General features: G+C 43.0%; 1 gene segment (V, D, J or C); it reads right to left on the bottom strand.

The window, feature by feature from the left end:
- Positions 1-12,314, bottom strand: part of LOC122487723 — a 190,485-nt gene that overhangs the window by 55,508 nt on the left and 122,663 nt on the right.

The raw sequence follows: 12,314 nt of genomic DNA, 5'->3' as shown, positions 1-12,314 counted from the left end.
GCAGAAGTAGAAGAGGACACGATGACCTAATAGAAAGGCCCCTGGAAATATATATTACCATTACACCAAGTTAATAATCACACACACCCCTAATCATGACTGTGACCGCATCCCTCCCAACAACTCTGGCCCCAAGCCCAGGCCTCAGCCCTGACTAGGCCTCAGTCTCAGCCTGCACTACGTCCTGTGACCTTCCTCGGGTCAATGCCTTAGTCTCAGAGGAAAGAGAAAAGACAGTCTGATGGTTGTCGATTGTACCCCCACAGATGCTACCAACTGTACCCCAGATGTCTGGTTTCACCTAACTTCCTATTGGGCTGGATTCCTATTTGGAGACTTGGTATGTTGAAATGGTCTGATTATCTCAGAGAGAAGCAAGGTGCAGTGTTTCACTCCCCCGAGATTTTCAGAAGTGTCAAAAGCTCAGGCTGGCAAAGAACTGCATGGAATTCATATCCATTCGCTCTGCTGCCTGCCACATAATGAGCCAGATGTTGTGTGCATCCAGGAGCTCATGTGATCATCATAAAAATCCTGCAAACGAACCTAATTCATGGAAGAAAGAATTGTTGCTTGGAGAGGAACAGAAATGTTTCCAAATGCATAGTCCATGCTGTTTCAATTGCACCACTGGGCCACTTTGAATTCCCTTAGTGTTTGTTAACTTCACAAGAACATACTCTGGCATTTGTGGGCGATCATGGGTTGTCCCAGACCTGCCGCCACACCCAGCCGAGCCTGGGCAGGACAGTATGAGTGTCACTCATGAAACCATGGCTGGGGCGCCCGGGTGGCTCAGTCGGTTAAGCAGAAACTCTTGATTTGGCTTGGGTCATAATCCCATGGTTCGTTAGTTGGAGCCCTGGTTGGGCTCTACGCTGACAGTGGGGAGCCTGTTTGGGATTCTGTCTCCCTCTCTCTCTGCTCCTACCCTGTGCAGTCTCTCTATCTCTCTCTCTCAAAAATAAATTAATAAACAATGAAAAAAAGAAGTCACGTGTAAAGGAATACAGCGGGCACACATCTGGAAGGTTTCCCTCTCAGGACAGTCTGCCGCAGGACCCTACCTGCTAATGTCCTCATCTGTGACATGGAGATTAATCACAACTGCCATCTCCTGGGACAGGGGAGAGGATTACATAAATTATACAGGAAAACCTTCAGAAATATGCCTAACAAAGGCAAGTCCACAATGGACACTGGATGTACATTAATTTTAGCACTTACCATTACAGTTGAAACACAACATTGCTTTGAAAATGATTCCACATGTGACATCATGCTCATGAGACAGTGGCAAGGCCCAGGGCAAGTAGAAGCTGGTTTCCAGAGACTGCTCTGACTCACAACCCCCAGCAATTGCAGCTTACTCCCTTCCTGGAGGCACCCAGATTATAAACGAAATTTGATTTCTCTGAGTCCTCATCTGCCTGGTGACATCACAATTAACTTACAAGACCCAAAGATACTCTGGTGCTTGTTCACGTGGCATATTCAAATCATCGATGAAATATTTCAGTCTCTGATTGTTGTGTTGTTGTGGTTGTTACAGAAGAGTAAAGGTCAGGTTTCCCATCCGAGTCGCGAGTCAACAGCAAATCAGAGGCAGATACACGCGGGGGCTGAACCCAGCAGGCATGGCCCCATGTCTCTGGGCAATGTCTCTGGGGTTTGGGATCCCAGGGGGAATGGCTGAGTGGGTGTGAGAACCATCCTGCCCCACCCCAGACAGACACATTGGTACCGGGATCTCTTTCCAGATTGGGTGCCCTCTTACCCTGTCTGCCCAGCACTCATGGGACTCTGGAAGCCCCAGAACTGCTCATACCTGTGGTTGATCAGGAAACTCTCTAAGCCACCACTTCTTCTAAATCCTGAACCAGCTCCGCCCTCCTATCACTGGCCTGCCCACTCCTGCTCACAGGGACCTCACTTCTTACCTTGTCCCTGGGGAGCCAGCCTGGCCCGCGGGATGTCACTGCTGGAGGCCGTCATCTTCTCATCTCTCTGGGCCTGTGAGTGTCCCTCAGTCACTTCAGTCTACAGGAGAGACTTGAGAAATTCTTTATTGTTGCCTTTTTCCATATCATTTGCTCATGGGGATTTCTCTTCTTGGCTTGCAGTTGGCCTTGGGCAGGGGAAACTGGAACAACCTGAACTATCAATTTCCAGAGCAAGGGGGAAGAGTGCACACATATCGTGCAAGATGTCCACTGAGGTCATCGACAGAGCCATACACTGGTACCGGCAGAAGCCAGATCAAGAGATAGAACATCTAACACTCGTCTCAACACAGCCCATTCAAGTTTCTTTAGGAGGGAAGAGCAACAAACTTGAGGCAAGTAAAAAACGCTCACACTTCCACTGCAACCTTGAAAATAAATTTCTTAGAGCAAGAAGATGAGGCCGTGTACTTCTGTGCCTCCTGGGACTGGAGCCACAGCACCAGAGTTGCCAGGAGAAGCTGCACAAGAACCGTGCTCGGGTCTGGGTCCACCCACATCCTTCTCCACATGGGCAACCACAGAGGCCACACAGCCCGGTGCCCAGCTGGAGCCTCTCCCTCTGCAGTAGTTCCTGACCTTTGCAGGAAGACACTGTAGATTCTGCTCGCACAGCGAGCCCCACGTGATACCAGCAATGACGATCCCCGTGAAAGCAGTTTGACACTGGTTCCCACTGGATTGAGCTGTCTGGGAACTCTGAAAACACAGCGTGGATGGATCAGGGAAAAATCCATGTGTCCGTTAATTCGCTGTAGAGACAGAGGTTTCTAGCACCCGAGTGGCTCAGAATGGAGAGGAAAGGACATAAATATTTCCTGTCATTTTTACTTTCTGATTTAATTCACGGGCATTACAGTTCTTCACAGGTGGAATGATCTGTCAGACATAATAATGAGGCCATCCTGAAGGAATCTAGTGACCGTGAAACCATGAAGTAAGCAACCAGCTCTTTGGGGAATAGGAGACACCAAGGTATAAATTCTGTACCCTGAAGAGATAGACAGTGCCTCGCTCCACATCCAGGGATCGATACGGGGACAAAACCAGAGTTGTACTTTTAAACAGCCCTGAGCACTTCACATGCTTCGAACATGGCGGATATGCCTCCAAGACTTAGATCTCCAGGGTTCTACAAAGAGAAAGAAAGATCCTGAATAAGAATCAGATTGGTAACAAGAAAGATAATACACGGTCTCTACATCTGTAAAGAAGAGAAAGGCATGTCCTTCACACATCAATAAAACACAAAATAATTATTGAGAATTGAAATCTGTGATTAGAAACTGGATGGCTATGAGTTTTCAAAAATAAGGAAACACACTGTGTTATATGTGAAGCTATAAAACTCCCTCTCTTGGGGCGCCCGGGTGGCTCAGTCGGTTGAGCATCAGACTCTTGATTTCAGCTCAGGTCATGATCAAAAGTCGTGAAATGGAACCCCAAGTTAAGCTCCACACTGGACACGAGCCTGCTTAGGATTCTCTCTCTCCCTCTCTCTCTGACCCTCCCTCACTTGAGCTCTCTCTCTCTCTCAAGAAAAACAAAAACAAAAAAACTCCAACTCCTCTCCCACCTCTTTAGAGTTCACTGTCAAGGATGAGAAAAAAAACCTTTACTTGGCAAAAATGTTGGTACCTTTGGTAAATGTGAACATCTGAATACATAATTGCCATGCACTTTATCCCTGCTTCCTGAGTAATGACAACACATTCATTCTGCTTCTCATTCTAAGGATCAGGTGCTTCTATCATGTGCAGAGAGGCTACGGAAACTGAACGTCTTCCTTCCCAGGGGCAAACTCCGGATCCTGTGTCCCACTTTCTGTCCATCATGATTCCTGACAGTGGTGGGTCCCCAGCTGGAGGACCCGGAGGGCCTGGGTCTCAAAGGGTCTCACCTGTCCCCTAACACATCTACAGAAGCAACGGTAGGAAGATCCCTGAGGGGAATATAGAGTCAGAGAATGTGAACCGTTTCCAGAAAGAAGGGGATGAAAAGAAGTACCTAGCTTCTTATCGTATCTGTGTCAAATGCTTTACACAGATTATATCACTTAATAATGACAAGAGCAGGGCAGAATTCACCTGAAGTGGCCCCATGGAGACTGATCTCAGGAGGGAGAGCCACCCTGACTTTTCAACACAAAACCACCAGGAACCCCTACAGTGGTGACAGGAGGGAAAGGGGCCATCATCTATGAGACTTTGAAGTGACAAAATATTATGGAGCCATTAAAAACATGTTTTTTGGATCAACTATAAGAAACTGGAACATATTCACCACATATTCAAGGAAAAGGTTAAACACAGAACTGGTTTATGTAATATGCTTTCAAATACATAAAAAGAACTAACGCAAAGGAATTCTTCAAAGTTTAAATAGTGGATGTCTCTGGAAAGAGAGGTGCTTTTAATTCTTCTTGGTACATTTAAAGATTTTTAAAATTTAATAAAAATCTATTATGTATACATAATCCTCAATATTTAATTGATCTATGCATTTAATAATGAGGTTGTGTATATAATAATATAGAATATAGCTATATATACATATGACACACTTAAAATTGTTATATATTTTTAATTTTCTGTGTAATAATATTACTACTCTGTATCTTCCATAAAAAATACAAACTAAGACACTACAATTAGCCATAATGGTTGCCATGGAACAGGAAGTCAGCAAACTATATTCATACCCAGCAGCCCCTAGTTTTGTAATAAAGTTTTACTGAAACACCACCTTGTCCATATGTTCATAAGTTGTCTATAGTGGCTTTTGCACTAAATGCCAGAGTTGAATGGTTGCAACAGAGACCCCAAAACCCTAAAATGTTATCGTGTGGCCCTACACAGAAGTAGTTCGTCAATCACCTCCATAGAATGATACACTGAGAGTGACATTTATTGTTACTATAGGTTTCCCTATTTCTTAGTGTTTCTTCAATGTCCCTTCATTACATAGCCACTCTCCCCATTTATGAACTTATTCTGAATAAATTGTATAACATATCTCTGACTCATTTTCCTTATTTTAAAATGGAAACATATTAACCTGAAGGAGGTCCTGAGAGAAGTAACGTCAATAATGCGTATAAAGTTCTCACTTCGCTTGGAGCATGCCTCATGTTCAATATATTGGGGTATTGCAGCGATTATATGGGTTATTATTGCCTATTTGAAAATGAAATCATTTGGGTGTGTATTCTAATTTTTTGGTGCCCAACATTTGATTCGTGGACCAGCAGCCTCCACTTCACCTAGGAGCTTGTTACAAATGCAGAAAATCAAACCTCAGCCAGGCCTCCTGAATGCCGATCTCATTTCACAAGGTTCCTGCAGGATCCCTGCGTACTTCACAGTCGGAGAAGTCAGGATCTAAAAGTACAGGGTCATTTATGAGTAATACAAAAGGATTGAGGCTGTATCAGCTTCTCATTACCCTCCCGGGGGTGCCCACGGTGGGAAAACGGTGAAGTTAATTAATGTTGCACCCAAAATATGCAACACTAGGTGTCTACCAAAAATAGACCTTAAGGAATAAGGCTGAAAATACTAGCTTGAGGGGCGCCTGGGTGGCTCAATCGGTTGAGCATCCGACTTCGGCTCAGGTCATGATCTCACGGTTGGTGGGTTCGAGCCCTGTGTCAGGCTCTGTGCTGACAGCTCAGAGCCGGGAGCTGCTGTGGATTCTGTGTGTGTGTGTGTGTCTCTCTCTCTGCCCCTCCCCCCACTTGTGTTCTGTCTCTTTCTCTCTCTCTCTCAAAAATAAATAAACCTTAAAAATATTAAAAAAAGAGAAAATACTAGCTTGAAAATATTGAGAAAAATAAAAGAATAAAGAACTGCATATGTGATCAGCTCACAGATATGTGAATGATATGTTAATAAAATCAAGGTAAATTTAAGAGTTTTAAGAGTGGTAAAGCCTGTTGTGGATAATATTTATTTTTATTTTTTGCACTTCTTCTGATCTTTAAAAGGTTTACAATGATTTTATATATAATTTCTTATGAAACATATACGCTGTAAGATGTGTACAAGTGTATACTTAATTATTTATAAATTTCAGCTATAAAAATAATCATAAGTTCAAAATAAAGCTAAATCGTATAAAGTCTAAGTAAATGACCACTTAAATTATATATATGTATGTGTATGTGTAATTTAAATTTATATAGGTGTATAATTAGTTTTTTGCATATAATCATATAATTTTATGTGTGTCTGTATATGTATATGCTGTGGAAGAAAAACCATAAATAAATGTACCGCACTGAAAATGGTGTTTGCCCTACAGTGGTATAGTCATGGGAGACCTATGTTGTTATCATTGTGTTTTCCCTTTTTCCACAGGAGTTTTTCACTGAGTTCCCAGGGTCCCGCAGATACCAGCTTTGTGACTCTGGATACATGAGTTAATATCTGTTTGGTGCATTTTCTACATCTGTACAATAGACTATAAGGTCTTCAGACCTTTGAGAGGAGAAAATGAGATAACATACATAAGGCACAGCGCCTAAAAGATAGCAGATGCTCAAAAAATAGTACTATTAATGTTATTCCATACAAAAATTACTTCTAGAAGATCTAGGTATTGACATATTCATGAGAGAGGCTACGAGGTCTAGGCAGACTTCAAGCCATGACCCAGTCTACACTCTAGTCTATCTGGTGTTGTCCCAAACAAGTGAATGATAGGACATTGAAATTAGGATTTTCTGGCAGTGCATCTGTATTGTGGGGGCCAAATTAAGTTTTTAAATGCATTCTACTGCTCACGCCTTTGGAATTATTGTGGCATCCAAACAATATCAATAGGGATCTCAGTATTGGATATCGTTATTGGAAATTGCTGCACTGCAATTGGAAATTGCCGCCCTGAAACCAGAAGGTGAAAGGTTTCATACTGAACACGAAAGGCGTCTTTTCCTATGTACTGTATGCAACCCTGGGAGGGGCACAGGGTGTGCGAAGGAAATAAGGCAATCTCATCATCCCCAAACCAGCACACAATCAAGGCTGTCTCCCTTGATTTTCCGCGCACCCCAGGGGTGTCCTATCTGGTGTGCAGCCAGCACGGGATGGCCTGTAGAGACCATGTGACCCACCTGGGCCAGATCACACCCTTCCCCCCCTACTGAACCATCTGGTCATCAAGCTTTTGTTTTCCTGCCTCCTCAGCAAGATGTCAGTGTTGGAAGTACTGATGTTCTCCTCCATCTGAGCTCAGACCAGCTCCCCACTCGTTTCAACTTTTGGTGGGAGAGCAAAGACATGATTTAATGGTGCATCTTTATAAAGCAGGTGTTCAGAACTCTTTGTTGAGCCCAGTTTGTGTTTGACAGTTTAAGTTGGAGCGATCTGAAATGCTAATCTTTCTGAGAAATATAGAAAAAGTCCAAAGACTGCCTAAGATGATATCCAGCCACTCGTACTGGTTGAAGCATAGCCTGACAGATTTTTATCAACCATGAGGCTCTGTCGCCAAAAACAGTGTTCCCGGGTCCATTTTGACCTTGAGAATAAATCCGCAAGAAAAGGAAATGTGGGTATTTACTACTGTGTCAGCTGGACACATAGGTCAAGAGGTGCCCGGACAACCCACACGGAACCTCTTCTCAGGTCTGTGTCTACCCACATCCTTCCCTACGTGAGCACCGTGGCCAGCTTCTTGGCTTGTGCTAAGAGCTGGCCTCCACTTCCCAGGACGTCTTCCTCAACCTCTGAAAACTCAGACTATGTTCAACATCTGGACCAAGTCAGATAACTGTCTGGAGATTACCCAAAAGTTTATGTTGCTCAAATCCAAAGAAGAAATCACTGAGTGCCAGGAAACATGTTGCCGATATCACATATATATTATATTATGTATATTATGTATACATATTACATATATATATAATGATCACAACATTTTTGCAATGTAATATTCATTTTGTCCACTTTATTTTTTAATTTTTTGTTTATTTAGTTTTTAGACAGAGAGACAGAGCATGAGCAGGGGAGGGGAGGGGCAGGGCAGAGAAAGAGAGACAGAAACATAGAATCTGAAGCAGGCTCCAGGCTCTGAGCTGTCAGCACAGAGCCGGATGCAAGACTCAAACCCACGAACCGTGAGATCATGACCTGAGCCGAAGTTGGACGCTTAACCGACTGAGCCACCCAGGCACCCCAAGGTGTGTTCGTTTTCAAGCACAAAACATATTTATCTCAGTATCTACTCTACCACACAACGTGGCCAGCTTCCAGCCAGACACCCAGAGGCGTAGAGCAAGTCAAGAGGAAACACAGTGTGAGGACCCAGACCAGTCACCAGAACCAGACTGAGACATGACAGAAGATGTTGGAACCATCAGGGAACTTAAAATAATTTTGATGAACGCTTTAAAGGATCTAATCTAATAGGAAAAGTAAACAAGATGCAAGATCAGGCAAATCATTTCATTAGAGAGATGGAAAGAATCAAAGGAAATGCAAGAAATAAAAAACACAGTGACAGGTATGAAGAATGCCCTGAAAGGCTCATCAGTGGATTTAAGAGAAATAAGGAAAGACTATGGGCCACTAGATATTACCTAAATGACAATGGAAAGATATGAGAGAGAAAGAGAGAATGACAGAGAGAGAGAGACAGAGAGACAGACAGACATAGAGACAGAGAGAGGAAGCAGGTAATTCATAACTCATAGAAGAAGAGAACTGTAAGAATTACCCCACACCTCCCACTCTCTGATTTGAACTGGTGAAGGACAATAGTCCTTTACCAGGAAAATGGCTTCTTTACATTAATATCATTGGATAACAAATGCACAGTAATGAGAGAAATCTGCTGATAAAGCAGGTTAGTAGCCTTATTTGCAGGATGATTTGGGGTAAATTCTGTCGGTCTCTTCCTCTGGTTCTTAGCCGTGTGCTCAGAGCACCACTTCCTCTTACGGCAACAGCCACCAGATCTGCGCTGTGATCAGCCCCGTATTCGACCACCTCTCCTGACAAGTGCTGGCAGAATGTGGCTCCTGTCCTGGCTGGTCCTGGTGGCCTCCCTTTGCAGCTGTGAGTGGCTCTACCCACGGGGCATTTCATTCAGTGAAGAAAGGTGATATTAAGCATCGACAATGTAGTGGCCCATGTGGGCAGAAGGCCACCCACATGGTCATTCAAAGTAAACTACAAATTTCACCATGACCTTGAATTCTTCCGGAAGAAAATGTTGACCCCCTGACCCCAAGCTTTTCATTAATGGGGAAGAAAGGTGTATTATTTCAATGAATGTCTAAATTTTGCTAATTGTTGCTTTGGTTTTTCTTTCAGATACAAGTGGAGGCATTTTCATAACACAATTCATACCATCCATTACCAAGAAAAAAGGAAACACAGCATTTTTAGAATGCCAAGTAAAAACGGGTGTCTTAAAGAAAAACGTAAATATACACTGGTATCGACAGAGGCCAGACCAGCCTCTAAAACGCATTCTGTATATTTCCTCAAATGAAAATGTGGTCCACGAACAAGGTATTAGTGAGGAAAAATATGAAGCCAGGAAACGACAGAGGGATTTGCCAGCGAGCCTGAGGATACACAAAATTAGTGAGGACGATGCTGGGCTGTATTACTGCGCCTGCTGGGATCCACTGTATGGAAATGCGCCACTGACACTGAACAAAAACCCTCCCATGACCCCACACCCCTGCAAACACATACACGTGCCTTTCTGCCTCCCACAGGGACCTGGCCACTGTCTCTGCAGGACTTGTCTCCTGCATCTGTGTCCTCAGCAAGGTCTGTGCTAGGAGCCCAAGGATGTAATCCGATGTTTCTTCTAGTTAGGTCACTTTATCGTCTATTCTTATCACTCCTGGGGACGGGATGGCTTTTGTAAGTGTCCTGAATTTTCCACTTCTCCGTCTATGAGAAGCTTCCTGGGAAGGAAGCCATATCCAATGTGCAAAATGGTTTGCTGGTTTTGAATGAATAATGAATGAATGAATGAATGAATGAATAGGAGAATGATGAAAAACACAAGGCCTTTGTTGTTTTTCTTTGTTAGAGAGAGAGAGAGAGAGAGAGAGAGAGAGAAGGATAGCATGAGCAGGGGAAGGACAGAGAGAGAAGGAGACACAGGACCCAAAGCACACTCCAGGCTCCTAGCCTGATGCAGGGCTCGAACTCATGAACCTCGAGATCATGACCTGAGCTGAAGTCAGATGCTTAACCAACTGAGCCACCCAGGGGCCCCCATAAAGGCTTTGGAGTGATAAAAACCTGGATTTGAATTCCTGCTCAACCACTTAACTGACAGCACGATCCAGGAACGTTACCAGATCTTTCTCATAGGGTTGCTGAGGACTGAAGGAGGTTCCACACAGGACAGTTCGAGCACAGGGTCAGCACATCACAGTGTCAGTTTGCATTACAACCGAGCTTCTTCCCTGAGCCATCTCAGCTAACACAGGAACTCAGGGACTCTTCAAAAGTCACATCTTACAACGTCCTCCAAACAACAGTAAAGTCTGCTTTATTTTGAAAAGTTAAGAATTGTGAATTCTTCCTCCAAGATTTTTCTTCATTCACAGCAGAGTGTAGAAACGTCATATAATCTAAAGCAATAACTACATTAATTATTAAATTTCAACAAGCTTTCGGAACTTTCTACAAACTAATGATCTATAAGATGTCCATGTAAATGTACATACTTCTGCATAATGTTTTGAGGTTATTATCTCATTTCTTATTATACAGTAGTAAGAGTTTTCTTCCAATTCTCATGATAGCTATATAGCTGCCACACTCGTGAAATTTGGTGAAAAATCTATAACTCAGGGATGAAAAAGAGCTCAAGGGTACGTGTGTTTGAAGCAAAACCTAAAGGAAAATTGTGGAGGTATTGCCCCCAAAAGGAAGATAACATTGAATTATTATTACATAGTTGTCTTGGTGAGGTGCTGGGATCTGTTGGTTCTTTATACCAGGAACATAATAAAATAACATTGAGACAGGTCTTACAGAGAAGCTTTTTCATTGGTTCTAAAACAAACTTTCCTTTCACGTCCTGGCCTCTGAAGAATGAGGCCTGGCCCTGCCTTCCCAGTCCTGATTCATGCCCCCCTCTTACAGTCCATTCTGACCAACCACTGGCAATGCCAACCAAATGGATTTATGTGGGTCTTTGGCTTGGGCTTGTATGTTGACTATACCCCTTGCTTATCTTCTTACTGTTTTTATGTCCACTTCCAATTTATTCAAGCACCTCTGATTTTACTCCTTTGGTTCTCAAATGGAGCCACCAAAATGAGAATCTCTCAGGATCAACTCTCCTCTCCCCAAACACCAGACAGAACAGTTTACATGTGTTGCATGTACTCTGGGGATTCCCTCAAGTAGACCCACTGGTAACAACGAAAAGAAGCAGGGCCCCTGAAACGAATCCTATATCCAATCCTATTAACCAATATTACCTGTAAGACTAGTCCAATTATGGCTTGGACACAGATAAGAAAGAAAATGGAGGCTTTTACCTGATAATCAAAAATGTCCTGAAGTCCAATAAGGCCACCTAATATGGTGCCCACTGGGATCTCACAATATCACAGAGTCAGAAGGACCTGTAAGAAAACCTTCTCTATTACTAACTCTCAACTTCTTTCTCACTTGAGCAACCACAGCCCAACCTTTCCTGTCCTTAGTCACAGGTTATGAGCTGTTAGAACAGCAAGGGCCCTTTGGACATACAGAGTCCAATGCCCACACAACCAATGGGGATGCAGAGACCCAGTGATGGCAAAAGCTCGGCCAGAGCTAGTTAACCACAGAGAGACGGCTACAAGTGCATTTCTGAAGATCACAGAATCACTTCTTTTTTACAACATATCAGAGAACTGGATTTTGTTTTCAAATTATGGTTTAAATAGGAATCTAGTATTTCATGGAAGAAAGACTTCTACAGATTTCTTCTTTTATTTTGGGGGGGCAGGGAATGCCATTACACAAATTATTTCTCATTTTGCATTGTGTGGTAGAGAATCATGTTGTCAAATGGTAAAAGTAGATGATTTAAAACTGGAGAACACTGTTCACATTTCTCGAGTATATTTCTGTTGGCACTTTTGTATTTTTGGTTACTAAAGAGTTTCCTCCTTTAGAAATACAATCCCAGATTGCTAACAGAGCCAGTCTGGTGTTTCTGAGAAGAGAAGGGCTTTTCCTTTGATGTGATCTCTGAGTAGTTTCACACACTTGAACACCTGGAAATCAAAACATCTTAATTGACTGAACACTTTTCCTGGTAATTTAATTTTTTTTTAATGTT

Source organism: Prionailurus bengalensis, chromosome A2 (genome assembly GCF_016509475.1).
Source record: "Prionailurus bengalensis isolate Pbe53 chromosome A2, Fcat_Pben_1.1_paternal_pri, whole genome shotgun sequence".
NCBI classification, from domain to species: domain Eukaryota; kingdom Metazoa; phylum Chordata; class Mammalia; order Carnivora; family Felidae; genus Prionailurus; species Prionailurus bengalensis.
Note: the sequence above shows the minus strand (reverse complement) of the source record. Positions and strands in the feature narration are given on the sequence as shown.